The 12,114-nt window shown below is 38.5% G+C and overlaps 1 long non-coding RNA gene across 3 annotated transcripts in view; it reads right to left on the bottom strand.

Annotated features, from left to right (window-relative positions):
• The window catches only part of LOC122565192, a 39,465-nt gene that overhangs the window by 661 nt on the left and 26,690 nt on the right, over positions 1–12,114 (bottom strand). For all 3 annotated transcript variants that reach the window (XR_006316109.1, XR_006316106.1, XR_006316107.1), the window contains one exon: positions 2,681–2,741. This is a non-coding gene — a long non-coding RNA (uncharacterized LOC122565192). The remainder of the gene's footprint in view (positions 1–2,680; positions 2,742–12,114) is intronic.

Genomic DNA, 12,114 nt, shown 5'->3' with positions numbered 1-12,114 from the left:
CAGTCCCATGGTGTCACTGGATAAGCAGATGCGTGGAAGTATCACCCATTAAGTCACATGTTGACCCCATTGCTCCTCTGGGAAATGCAGCCAGAGCCATATCCATAATGTGGTTCAGTGTACAGGGTTTGTATGGAAGGTTAGAAAGAATTAATGATACATGGTTCTATACTTTGGAAAACAGATGAGCTTTTCTTTGCCTCCAGCCCTGATTTCAGGATGGTGCTTTGTCTCTTTGGTGTAAGGGTCAAGACTGCCATTGAGCAGTTGCAAACTGAGAGAGGGTGTGTAACTGCCAGAGGTCATATCCCATCACAGTACTAATGACATCATCAGATAGAAGGATGTGGTTCTGCAGACAGAGTTTAGAAAGCTGGGTAAGGATTAAATAAGAAGGACTTCAAGGGCTGCATTTTCTGGATGACTCCTAGTGCCATGCACCAGTGAGCATGGAAATTGAAGAATAGTACACAGGAGAGAAGATGAAGAAAGGATGCAGGAGAGAGGGAATGCTGGGACATTGAGTGTAGATATCGGGACACAGTAGTGGGCCACTCGGCCCATCTAGCCTGCCCTGCCATTCAATACAATCATGACTGATTAAACATTTCAACGACTTTTATCCAGCTCACGACCATAATTAGAAATCTGTCAATCTCTACCTCAATTTACACAAATTGGAGTTTCAACAGCCCCTCTTCAAGGTAATAATATCTTGTGAAGTTTAGGGAGTCCAAAATTGCACATACTATTCCAGGTATGGTCTAACCAAACTCCTATACAATTGAATAAAGTTTTCACTTTTCCTGTACTCAATTCCACTTGCAATGAAGGCTAACATTCCATTAGCCATCTTAATAACTTGCTGCACTTGCATGTTAGCCTTTAGTAACTTATCAACCAGAACACCTATGTCCCTTTGTACTTCTACACTTTTCAACCTGTTATAATTTAAGAAATACTCTATATATCAATTGTGATTACCAGGGTGGAATACCTCATATTTTCCACGTTATATTCCCTGTTCTTGCTCATTATCTAAGCCTGTCCAAATCTTTCTGAAGTCACGTTATACCTTCTCCATAACATATATTCCCACTTAGCTTAGTATCATCTGCAAATTTGGAAACATTACATTTGGTCCCCATGTCAAAATTATTGATATATGTTGTGAACAGCCGGGGCCCAAGTACTGATCCTTGCAGTACCCCCCGACCCACAGCCTGCTAATGTCAGATTGACCGATTTATTCTCTGTTTGCTATCTGTTCGCCAATCGTTAATTCATACCACCTACTCCAAAGTTTCTAATAGCCTTCTATAGGAGACTTTATGAACAGCCTTCTGAAAATCTAAATATACCATGTCCATTTTTTGTACACTTGTAAAAACCTCAAATAAGTTCATCAAACGCAATTTTCCATTTGCAAATTCATGGTGACAATTCTCAAAGAGATGATTGCCATCCAAGTGTCTAATTCTCCCATCCTTTCCAATAGATTCTATCTTCTTTTCTTATTATTGGTACAAGACTAACAGTTCTTTACTCATCTCTTTTTCTCACCTGGTATTTCACAAGCACGTGACATTGTTACCTTCCCTCCTGCAGGAATCATTCCACAATTTATAAGAGTTTGGAAGATGATAATCAATACATCAACTATCTCTATAGCTGACTCCTTCAACACTTTCAGATGTAGAACAGCAGATCCTGGGATTTATCAACTTGCAACCCCATTAACTTCTCCAGTACAATCTTCTTACTGACACAAATTTCCTTCAATAGCCACTTAGCTATCTAGTTCTGGGAGATTCCTTGTTTTTTCCTCAAGGAAAACAGACAGCAGATAATTATTGAACTTCTCTGCTATTTTTATGCTCTATTATAAATTCTCCTGAATTTGCCGGTAATAGATCCACATTCATTTTGGCCAAACATTTCCTTTATATGTTGTTTTTTTAAACCAGATTGCATTAATATTCTATTTTCTCCATTTTAAAAATCAGTTTATTGTCTTCCTTTGCTGTATTCTATAAACAATGCAATCCTCAGACTAACTGAGTCTGACAGATTTATAGATCTCTTCTTTTTATCTTATACAATCCTGAACTTCCTTTGTTAGCTACAGTTGACTGACCTTTTACGAGTTTTTGCACCTTGAATGAATTTATGGTTGCTGAAAAACACATCATATTTTTTAAAGATAGATAATAGAAATCAAAGTTCAGTTTGGGGGTGAGAAAGTGGAGTCCCACAGTAGTGTTCGGGAGTGAAACAAAGGAAATTACATAGACATGAGGACAGTTTTGGCCCAAGCAGTTTGGGCAGGAATGCTAAAAAGGTATGAGCAGTGGCAGTTATTTAAGAAGCTCCTCAATTCCTCACAACTAAAACATATCCCAGTGAAGATGAAAGATAGTGGTTGGGGTGGAGGGCGGTGGTTAAAAAAAATCCATGGCTACTCAACAAGGTTTGGGGCAATATCAAGTTAAAAACTAAGATTTACCATATTGTAAAGTTTAGCGGCAGGCTGTAAGATTAGGAAACTTTCAAACATAAACAAAGGGATACTAAAAAATTAATAAAAAGAACTAAGGTAAATTATGAAAGAAAACTAGCACAAAATATTTAAAAAAATTGCAAAAGCATCTATGGCTTTTTAAAAGGGAAGAGAGTTTACCTTTATCGATTCTTTGACTTTCCAACATCAGTAGTCCTCGCTATCTCCAAGTTGCTACATCCTAGGATATTAAACAAAGCAGTGGTGGAGATAATGGATCCATTGGTTACAAGATACAGGCAAGGTTCCAGTGGATTGGAAAAATGTTAATGTAAGGGTCTTATTCAAAAAGGGAGGGAAGCAATATGTGGGAAATTACAGACCAGTTAGTCTAACATCAATTGTTAGGAAAGTGTTAGAATCAGTTATCACGAAAGCAGTATCAGGACATGTGGAAAGTCAAAATGTTATGCATCAGAGTCAGCATGGTTTTATGAAGGGCAACTCATGTTTTACTAATTTACTAGAGTTCTTCGAAGATGTAACAAGCAAAATAGATAAAGTATCCTGTAGATATAATATATCTAGACTTCTGGAAGGCATTTGATAAGGTGCCACACAAAAGGTTAATTCACAACATTGGATTATATGGCATTGGGCATAATTTATTATGCTTGAATTTGACTGGCTAATGGACAGAAGACAGAGAATTGGGATAAATGTTTTTTTTTTCTGGATGGCAAGAAGTAACTGGTGGGGTGCAACACGTTTCAGTCCTTGGACCCCAGCTATTTGCAATCTACATTAATGACTTTGATATGAGGAAAGAAAGTTCTAAAGACAAATTTGCAGGCAACACAAAAATAGGCAGCATGGTAAACTGCAATGAGCAAATAAGAACCTTACAAATGGATATAGATAGGTTAGGAGAGTGGGTCAAAATGTGGCTTATGGAGTTTAACGAGGATATGTGTACAATCATACATTTTGGTTGGAAAATGGGATGGTGACCTATTATCTAAATGGGGAGAGACTTCAGGATGCTCCCATGCAAAGGGATCTGGGTGTCCTCATTCATGAGTGACAGAACACTAGCATGTAGGTGCAGCAGATAATAAAGAAAACAAATGGAATGTTGGCTTTTATAGCTAAAGGTTTAGAATATAAATGTAAGGAAGTATTGTTGCAACCAAACAAGGCTTTGGTGAGACTGTACCTGGAATACGATGCACAGTTTTAGTCCCCTTATTTGAGGAAAGATGTAGTGGCAAAGGAAGCAGTTCAGAGGAGATTCGCCAGATTCCAGAGAAGGGTCAAAAAGTGTGGTGCTAGAAAAGCACAGCAGGTCAGACAGCATTTGAGGAGCAGGAGAGTTGACATTTCGAGCATAACTGATGAAACATTCCTGATGAAGAGCTTATGCTTGGAACGGCTATTCTCCTGTTCCTCAATGCTGCCTGACTGGCTGTACTTTTCCAGCATCTGCAGTCTTCACTTTCTCCTGATTCCAAAAAAGGGGATTGTCATACAAAGAGAGATTGAATAGTTTAGGCCTATATTCTTAGGAATTTGGAAGAATAAAGGGAGATCAAGTTGAGGTATTCAAGATGAGAAAAGGTATGGATAAAATAGACATGGAGCGGATACTTCCTCTTGTGGGGCATTCTAGGACGAGAGGTCATAGTCTTAGGATAAGGGGTAGCAAATTTAAGACAGAGTTGAGGAGAAATGACTTCTCCCAAAGTGTTGTGCAGCTGTGGAATTCACTACCCTGAAGTGCAGTGGATGCTGGAACAGGCAGAAAAATGGGGGTGAAAAGCACATCAGCCATGATCGAGCAGACTTGATGGGCCAAATGTCCTAATTCTGCTACATATCATATGATCTCATGCCTTTGCACGGTAATGCCTTCTCTTGTACTTTTGCAATCCACCTCGGCAAATTTGTTCCTCACGTCTTCGTAATTTTGCTTCTTAAAATTTAACATCCTTGCTTCAGATTGAAATACTTCACTTTCAAACATAGTGTTAATGTTATCAGACTGCTAGGCCTGAACAAGACAGACTGTTTGCACATGAACAGAATGGGGAACAATGTAAGAAATGAACATGAACAAGACATTGGGACCTTGAGCCTGCTCTACCCTGCAATAAGATCATGACTGAGACCTTAACTTCATTTTCTTGCCCACTCTCCAAAATTCTAACCTTGACTCCCTGGTTGTCAAAAATCTGTTTAATTCAGCCTGGAATATATTAAATAACTGAACCTCTCCTGCATTTTCAGGAAAAGAACAATGACCCTCCAAGAGAAGTAATTTCTAATCACCATCTTTAATGGGAAACCCTTTGATTTTAATCTTGTCCTCTAGTCTAGACTCCCCCTGCAGTGAAATAATAGTCCAATGCAAATACAGCTTTTATTCAAAAAGGAGACGAAACTACATAGAATACTTTTATTAAGAGTTTCACCATAACCCAGAATGGTGCAGTTTCCTTTATTGTCCATTTCCTTAAAATACAATCCAAATTTTCAATTGCTTTTCTAATTGCTGTATCTGCATCTTTATCAAACTCTCCGCAGTAATTTCTTGCCCTGCCCCTATGGTGTCTCTCAGTATTTGCATGGAACAACTTAGCACTTGGCAGTTTTCTGCTGAAACACTGATGCCTGCTATCTTACATCTTTGATAAACACTGGCATTCCGAAGGTGCCCTGCTCATCGACAAACAGAATCTGAAGATAGCATTGAATCACACAGCATGGAAACAGGCCCTTCAGGTAAACTAAATTAGTCCTGTTTGCCTTGGTTTGGCCCATATTCCAAACACCTTTTTATTAAAAACCTCCAGTTTTGTTTATTTATTCATGGGATGAGGCATCACTGGCTAGACCAGCATTTATTGCCCATCCCTAATTTCAGAGAGTGCAGTTAAGAGTCAACCACATTGCAGTGGGTCTGGAGTCACATGTAGGCTAGACCAGATTAGAATGACAAGCAGGAGGCTAGAAGAACACAGCAAGCCAGGCGGCATCAGGTGGTGGAGAAGTCAATGTTTTGGCTATAAACCCTTCTTCAGGGCTTGTACAGACGTAGCAGCCTGATAACATTATGTTTGAAGAAGGGTTATACCCGAAACGGTGACTTCTCCACCTCCGGAACTCCCTGGCTTGCTGCGTTTTTCCAGTCGCCTGCTTATCTACCTTGGATTCGAGCATCTGCAGTTTTTTTTGTCAGACCAGGCTAGAATGGCAGTTTCCTTCCCTAAAGGATATTAGTGAAACAGATCAGTTTTTCTTGACAATTAGCAATGGCTTCATGGCCATTATTATACTCTTATTTCCAGAGTTTTATTAAATTTAAATTCTGCCATGGTGGGATAAGAACCTGGGTCCCCAGAACATTACCAGAGTCTCTGGATTAACAATCCAGCGATGATACCATCAGGTCATTGCCTACAATGCTGACAGCTCCATATTTGGGCAAGGAAAAAAATGGCTCAGGCCACTAGCACTTGGAGGATTGCTAGAGACTAGGTACCTGTTCAGCCACAGACAGGAGATGACTCAATGTCATCCAGAGATAAGTTTTTTTGTGTGTAATAAATCAATACTTTATTATTAAAGAACATTTGCAAGTGTAGTGTGAGTATGTGATTAATCACCTTAACAACCAACTGCAAAAGTTAAAACTTCTGATGTTTCAAACCTGGCTTCATTCTGGGATCTGGCTTATCCAGTATTACTGTCAGTTAGAATCATAACAAGTGGAGGTCTTATCACATTGATATTCATTGAACTTAAGAAGGAACTGTACCTCTTTGAAAGAAATTAGTACAAAGTGGTCATAGAAACAAATAAGAGTGTAGTGAAGTCCATTATATGGATTCAACTTTTGAAATGGTAATGAATATAAACATGATTTTTCTGTGAATAGAAGCAGCAACTGGATTATTTGAAATATCTGAATTAGGCTGAACTGGGAAAGTTAGCAGATAAATTTGAGGTAGAAAAAAATAAGGATGACAGATTTTAAGTAATTACCCAGCATTTAGAAAGACATTTCACTTCATTTGAAAAGCTATATGGGCAGCCAAAATAGCAAAATATGCTTGGACCATAGGTACAGCTATGACTGGGGAACATCAATTTGTCACAAGAGTAATGTGCAGGTTGTGGAAGTGCTAAAAAAAAGGCTCAATGCTCATGAGCTTGTCCCTGAAACTTACTAATTACCTAGTCAGACATTTTCAGAATTTCAAAGAAAAATAAATGTTACGGGCACACTGGTTTCCCAGAAACAATTTTTGAGCAAGTTAGGGAAATTACGATTATGGAAAAATTTATTTTGATAAGCATCAAATATCAAAGATCTGAGAAGCAACAGTTCTGGCAGATGTGTGTGTATTGTCTTGTAAACAGGCGATAACTTGGAAATTCTGTTATTGAACTCATAAGTGTAAATGAAAAGGACAAAGATAAAGAGTATGAAGTTCCTTTGTTTAGTCTATCTTCTTTCATAGAAATACAACAAACACATCCTAAATTGAGAGATTTATATCAACAGCCTATTCAGAAATTTAGTCAGTACTAATACTTCAATATTGTTATTGAAAAGCCAAAATACTAATGAGGGACTGAAGAATAATCCAACAGGTCAGAGTCCTGAATTGCATAATAAAATTTTATGAATTGCTCACAATAGATCACTTAGGTATTAGGAAAACACAGACAACAATACTGAAACATTTTTATTGGGTAGAACGACATATAGATGAGGTGAAATTTTGCCAGACATGCCATATATCACGTAATGGGAAATCGTAACACTTGAAATGCAGAATCAGCTTTCAAAGAACAATTAAGCAGGGTTGTATAAGACCCCTACCTAAAACCTGGAGTGGGAATCAGTATTTTGTTTTTAGCATTTATGAATGTTTTAACACAATTATCTGAGCAATGACTTTGGGAAAAATTAAGGCCATAAGATGTAGGAGCAGAAATCAACCAGTCAAGTCTGCCCTGCCATTCAATTAACTCATGGCTGATCTGAAAATCCTCAACTCCACTTTTCTGCCTTTACCTGATAATTGTTTATTCTGTTTGTCTCAGCCTTGAGTATACTTAATGATGCAACCTCTATATTTCTCAAATTTGAGATGATGCCAGAGGGCATAATCTCAAAATAATGTGTTACACATTTAACACAAGTTACCTATTCATTTTATCAATCACAATCTCAAGAAACACAGGAATGATGGTATAAAACTCTGATGAACATGATTAGAACTTATTGTCAGGAATATCTTAATGATTGGAATCAAGGGATTCCCTTGTAACTATTTGCCATTAAAAAAGTCCCAAATGAGTCAAGTGGACTCCATCCTTCTGAACTAATATACAGACTGCATACAGAGGATCCTTAAATTGATAAAGAGGAATTATAAACCAAAATTCAGACACTGTGCTTCCAATGTATATCCCAAATTTCAGAGAAAAACAAACAAAAACATGTACATTGGACTGAAATCATTCGAAAAATGCTCAACCATCAATGAAAAGGGGATAAAAAGGCTAATCTCAGAAATTAGTTGTTGAAAACATAGGTGTTAATATTATTACCTGTCTCTGTTGAACCATTAAGATCAATTAGAACATCTAAAATCAAAAAGGAATTCAATGGCGTGAATTGTTACTTCAGAAAGGTGGAAGAAGCAGTGTGATATAGCAGCAAGATAGTCAGGAGAAAAGTATCTTTTTAATATAGTGAAAACAATAGGAAGCCCAGCCTGTACTGTTGGGATGGGTCAGGAATTTAGCTTTAGGTTCAGCAGATAAGGGGACAACTACGATAAGATGGGCCAGTCAACACAGGGTGGAGGGTATACAAAACAGATGAGATAGAAATTGGTAAATGACGCCAAATTACTTTGATATATATGTTATTTTACTACAAGATAAGCATACATTGTCCATGAGTTTTTTTTCAAAAACTGAATGCTTGTTAATGGAAATATTGGGCAGTGGAGAAAGAGACCTTTGTTAGCTTTATGGCAATTTGAAATGTTCATATTCGAACACTTTGAAGAGGCTATTATTTATAGGGGCTATAATCCTTTAGTTTCTTTGAAGACATTTTGTGACAAAGATTGCTTCACTGGTACTTAATGTCACAGCCATACAATTTCTAAGTTATTCATGTGGTTGGCAAGAACAATTTTATAGTGGACATTTTGGTCAGGACAAAAATGAAAAAAAGGGAATGCTATGATCAAAATGGAGTTGGGTAAATATGGTTGTTATGAAGATTAGTGTTTAATATATGTATATAATTACTGCAAATCTAACATTGGAATAGTGCTAAGAATAACTTTTGATTGAAAAGGAAAATACCTCTCTCTGACACCTTTTCACTATTTATTTGAGAGGAGGTGTGATAAACGTATAAAATAAATCATTACCATTTTTGAAATTTGGATTTTTAAAAAAGAAATAGAGGCTGATGGATTTTAGTTAGTTAGATGAAACTATTTGTTTTTAAATGAGAAAGTCATTTGAAGCAATAGAGCAAGCACATCTATTCACGAAAGCAAATGAGAGGATTCTGGGTAATCCAAGATGGAAGACGGGAAAACTTTCTGGCTGTAACAGCTGTTCCTCTTTTGAGGTATTTTAGGCGTTGGAGGTGATTTCCTCAAATTCCAGGAGCAGCAATTACTGTTTCATTTGCTGTTGCATTGTTTTGAAACTTTGTAGAAAAAAAAAGTCAAAATAACAGCAGTTTTAAAAAGGGAGGGGTACAGACAAAGGAAGCACATGGTGACATCAGCGCAGGAGAGACACAGAAAGAAAGAAACTGACATCACAGTGAACCTGCACAGTTACTGCCTTTGCTGTTTGAATTCATGTATCACTGGACATTGGAGTGTGTCTGGGAAAATTCAACTTTTTCACGCAAGGATGGTATGTGTATGGAATGTGCTGCCAGAGGAAGTGGTGGAGGCTAGTCGAATTGCACCATTTAAAAGGCATTTGGATGGGTATATGAATAGGAAGGGTTTAGAAGGAGATGGGCCAAGTGCTGGCAGGTGGGACTAGATTGGGTACGGATATCTGGTCGGCATGGATGGGTTGGACCGAAGGGTCTGTTTCCGTGCTGTACATCTCTATGACTCTATAATTGGTGTCAAATAGGAAAGACCTGTAGTGTTAATGAAAGAAAAATACTGTTGAGTGTATGACAGAGTAAACACATGAAGGCTATTAAATTTGGTTTTGACTTCAGAACAGTAAGTTCAAGGTCTAAGATTAGAAGAACTGCTTCAGTTCAGTTCAGAAAGGAGAAAGGTTTCACCGAGCAATATAATCAAGTTTTATTTCAGGGCAACCAGTCACCGTAACCAAAGTGTTTTAGTCTGTGGTGTTTCCAAACTGTCAGAGTTTAGATAGAAATCTTCTTGATATTGAACTGAAAAGTGTAGGCCATCAGGATGATGAAAATTTTGTATTAGCAGACATGAAAGGAATCATAAATTTATTCCCACAATCCAAGGGAAAGAAACTGGGAAGAATCAATTAAGTAAAAATGAAATGACAGGGATAGGTAACACATTGAACATGCTTTGCTGTTTGTGTTAGATGTTTCTAACCACTTTTTTGTGCAAACAACTTATGTTTTATTGTTAAAGAATATCTGCAGCCTCATGTCCACATGGTTCAGTGATTAACCACTATTGTAACTGACTGCAAATAATAAACATTTATTGATCAAGTCAGGCTTGCTTCTGCGTTCTTAACAGTCCAGCATTACCATTGTGTAGGATCATAATATGTAAACAGGAACTCAAATACCCCAAACTGCTTTTTCTTAACTCCACACATTCTTGGACAGTTCTTTGATAGGTTTAACTCCCATTTCAATAATCATCATCATCATCATCCTAGTCATCAGACAAGTGATGATGTTGGTTGTCAAAATGGAATCAAATGGCATTTGCTCAGTCATGAACTTGTCACTGATGATTGGTTTGAATTCAAGACAGCTATTATCCTCTTTACACTCTTGGTTCAAAAGAGCTGAACTGATGAATCAAAGTGAGAGAGACTGCCTTGACTTCAAAATAGCCTTTGATAGAGCGTGGCACCTGGAGCCCTGGCAAAACTAGAATCAATGAGAATCGGGGAAAAACTCTCCACTGGTTGGTGTCATATCAGTCATCATAGCCAAACTGTTTTAGCTTGTGGTGCTTCCAAATCATCAGGGATTGAAAAGAAATCTTCAAGCGATTAGAACTTAGCAACGGAAGATGGCTTCAGCTCAATCATCTCAGTTCTAGGACATCTCTGCAGGAGTTCCTTAGGATAATGTGCAATGTTCAATTATCTTTAGCTGCTTCATATTGATCTTCCCTCCATCACCAGGTCAGATGTGGGGATGTCTGCTGATGATTGCACCTTGCATGCTTCCTCAGACATTGAAGTAGTCCATGTCCATATTCAGTAAGATCTGAGCAGCATCCATGTTTAGGTTGATAACTAACAAAAGCAACAATTACTGGAGAAACTCAACAGTTCTGGCAGTATCTGTGGGAAGAAAGCAGAGTTAAAGTTTCTAGTCCAGACCACTGAGTTTCTGCAGCAATTTCTGCTTTTGTTTCAAATTGGGCAGCATGGTGGCTCAGTGGTTAGCACTGCTGCCTCACGCACCAGGGTCCCAGGTTCGATTTCAGCCTCGGGCAACTGTCTGTGTATTTTGCACATTCTCCCAGTGTCTGCATGGGTTTCCTCCAGGTGCTCTGGTTTCCTCTCACAGTCCAAAGATGTGCAGGTCAAGTGAATTGGCAATGCTAAATTGCCCGTAGTGTTAGGGTGGGTTACTCTTTGGAGGGTCGGTGAGGACTTGTAGGGCTGAAGGGCCTGTTTCCACGCTGTAGGGAATCTCCAGCATCTGCAGTTCTTTTTATTACATTGATAAACAGTGAATAACATTCGTGTCGATGAGACACAAGTGCCAGGCCATGATCATCCGTACTTTCTTGGACTTACCAGCTCTAACACACTTAAGACATTTGACACTATCCAGGTCAAAGTGGCAAATTACTTAGTACCTTCATCATTCATTCCCTTCATAACTGACTCATCAGGGGTTCTACAACAGTTTTCAATTTCTAAACCTGCATCTTCTACGACTTGGAAGGATGAAGACTGCATAGAGATGGGTACACTACTGCCTGCAAGTTCCCCTCCAAGTCACTCACCATCCTGACTTGGAACTCTCTGTTCCTTCACTGTCATTGGATTGAATTCCTGAAAGTCCCTTCTTTAAAGCAGTGTGCGTGTACTGACAAACCAAGGACTGGAGAAGTTCAAGAAGGCAGCTCATCACCACCTTCTCCAGGGGAGTTATGGTTGGGCAACAAATGCAGTCAGTGGCATTCACACTCCATGTACAAAGAAAACAATGAGACACAAACCTGCCTACTTTACACACCCTAAAGAGTGCTTCACCTCCACAAAATGGTGCTTTAAATCTTCTAAAGGGTGCCTTGCCTTTCAAGGACAACTTCCCTCCTCCAAAGATGCCCTGGAATCAGATTGAAGGGTATGCCCACTTC

This window comes from Chiloscyllium plagiosum, chromosome 31 (genome assembly GCF_004010195.1).
Source record: "Chiloscyllium plagiosum isolate BGI_BamShark_2017 chromosome 31, ASM401019v2, whole genome shotgun sequence".
Lineage (NCBI taxonomy): Eukaryota > Metazoa > Chordata > Chondrichthyes > Orectolobiformes > Hemiscylliidae > Chiloscyllium > Chiloscyllium plagiosum.
The sequence above is the reverse complement of the archived record's forward strand: the minus strand, read 5'-3'. Positions and strand labels throughout refer to the sequence as shown.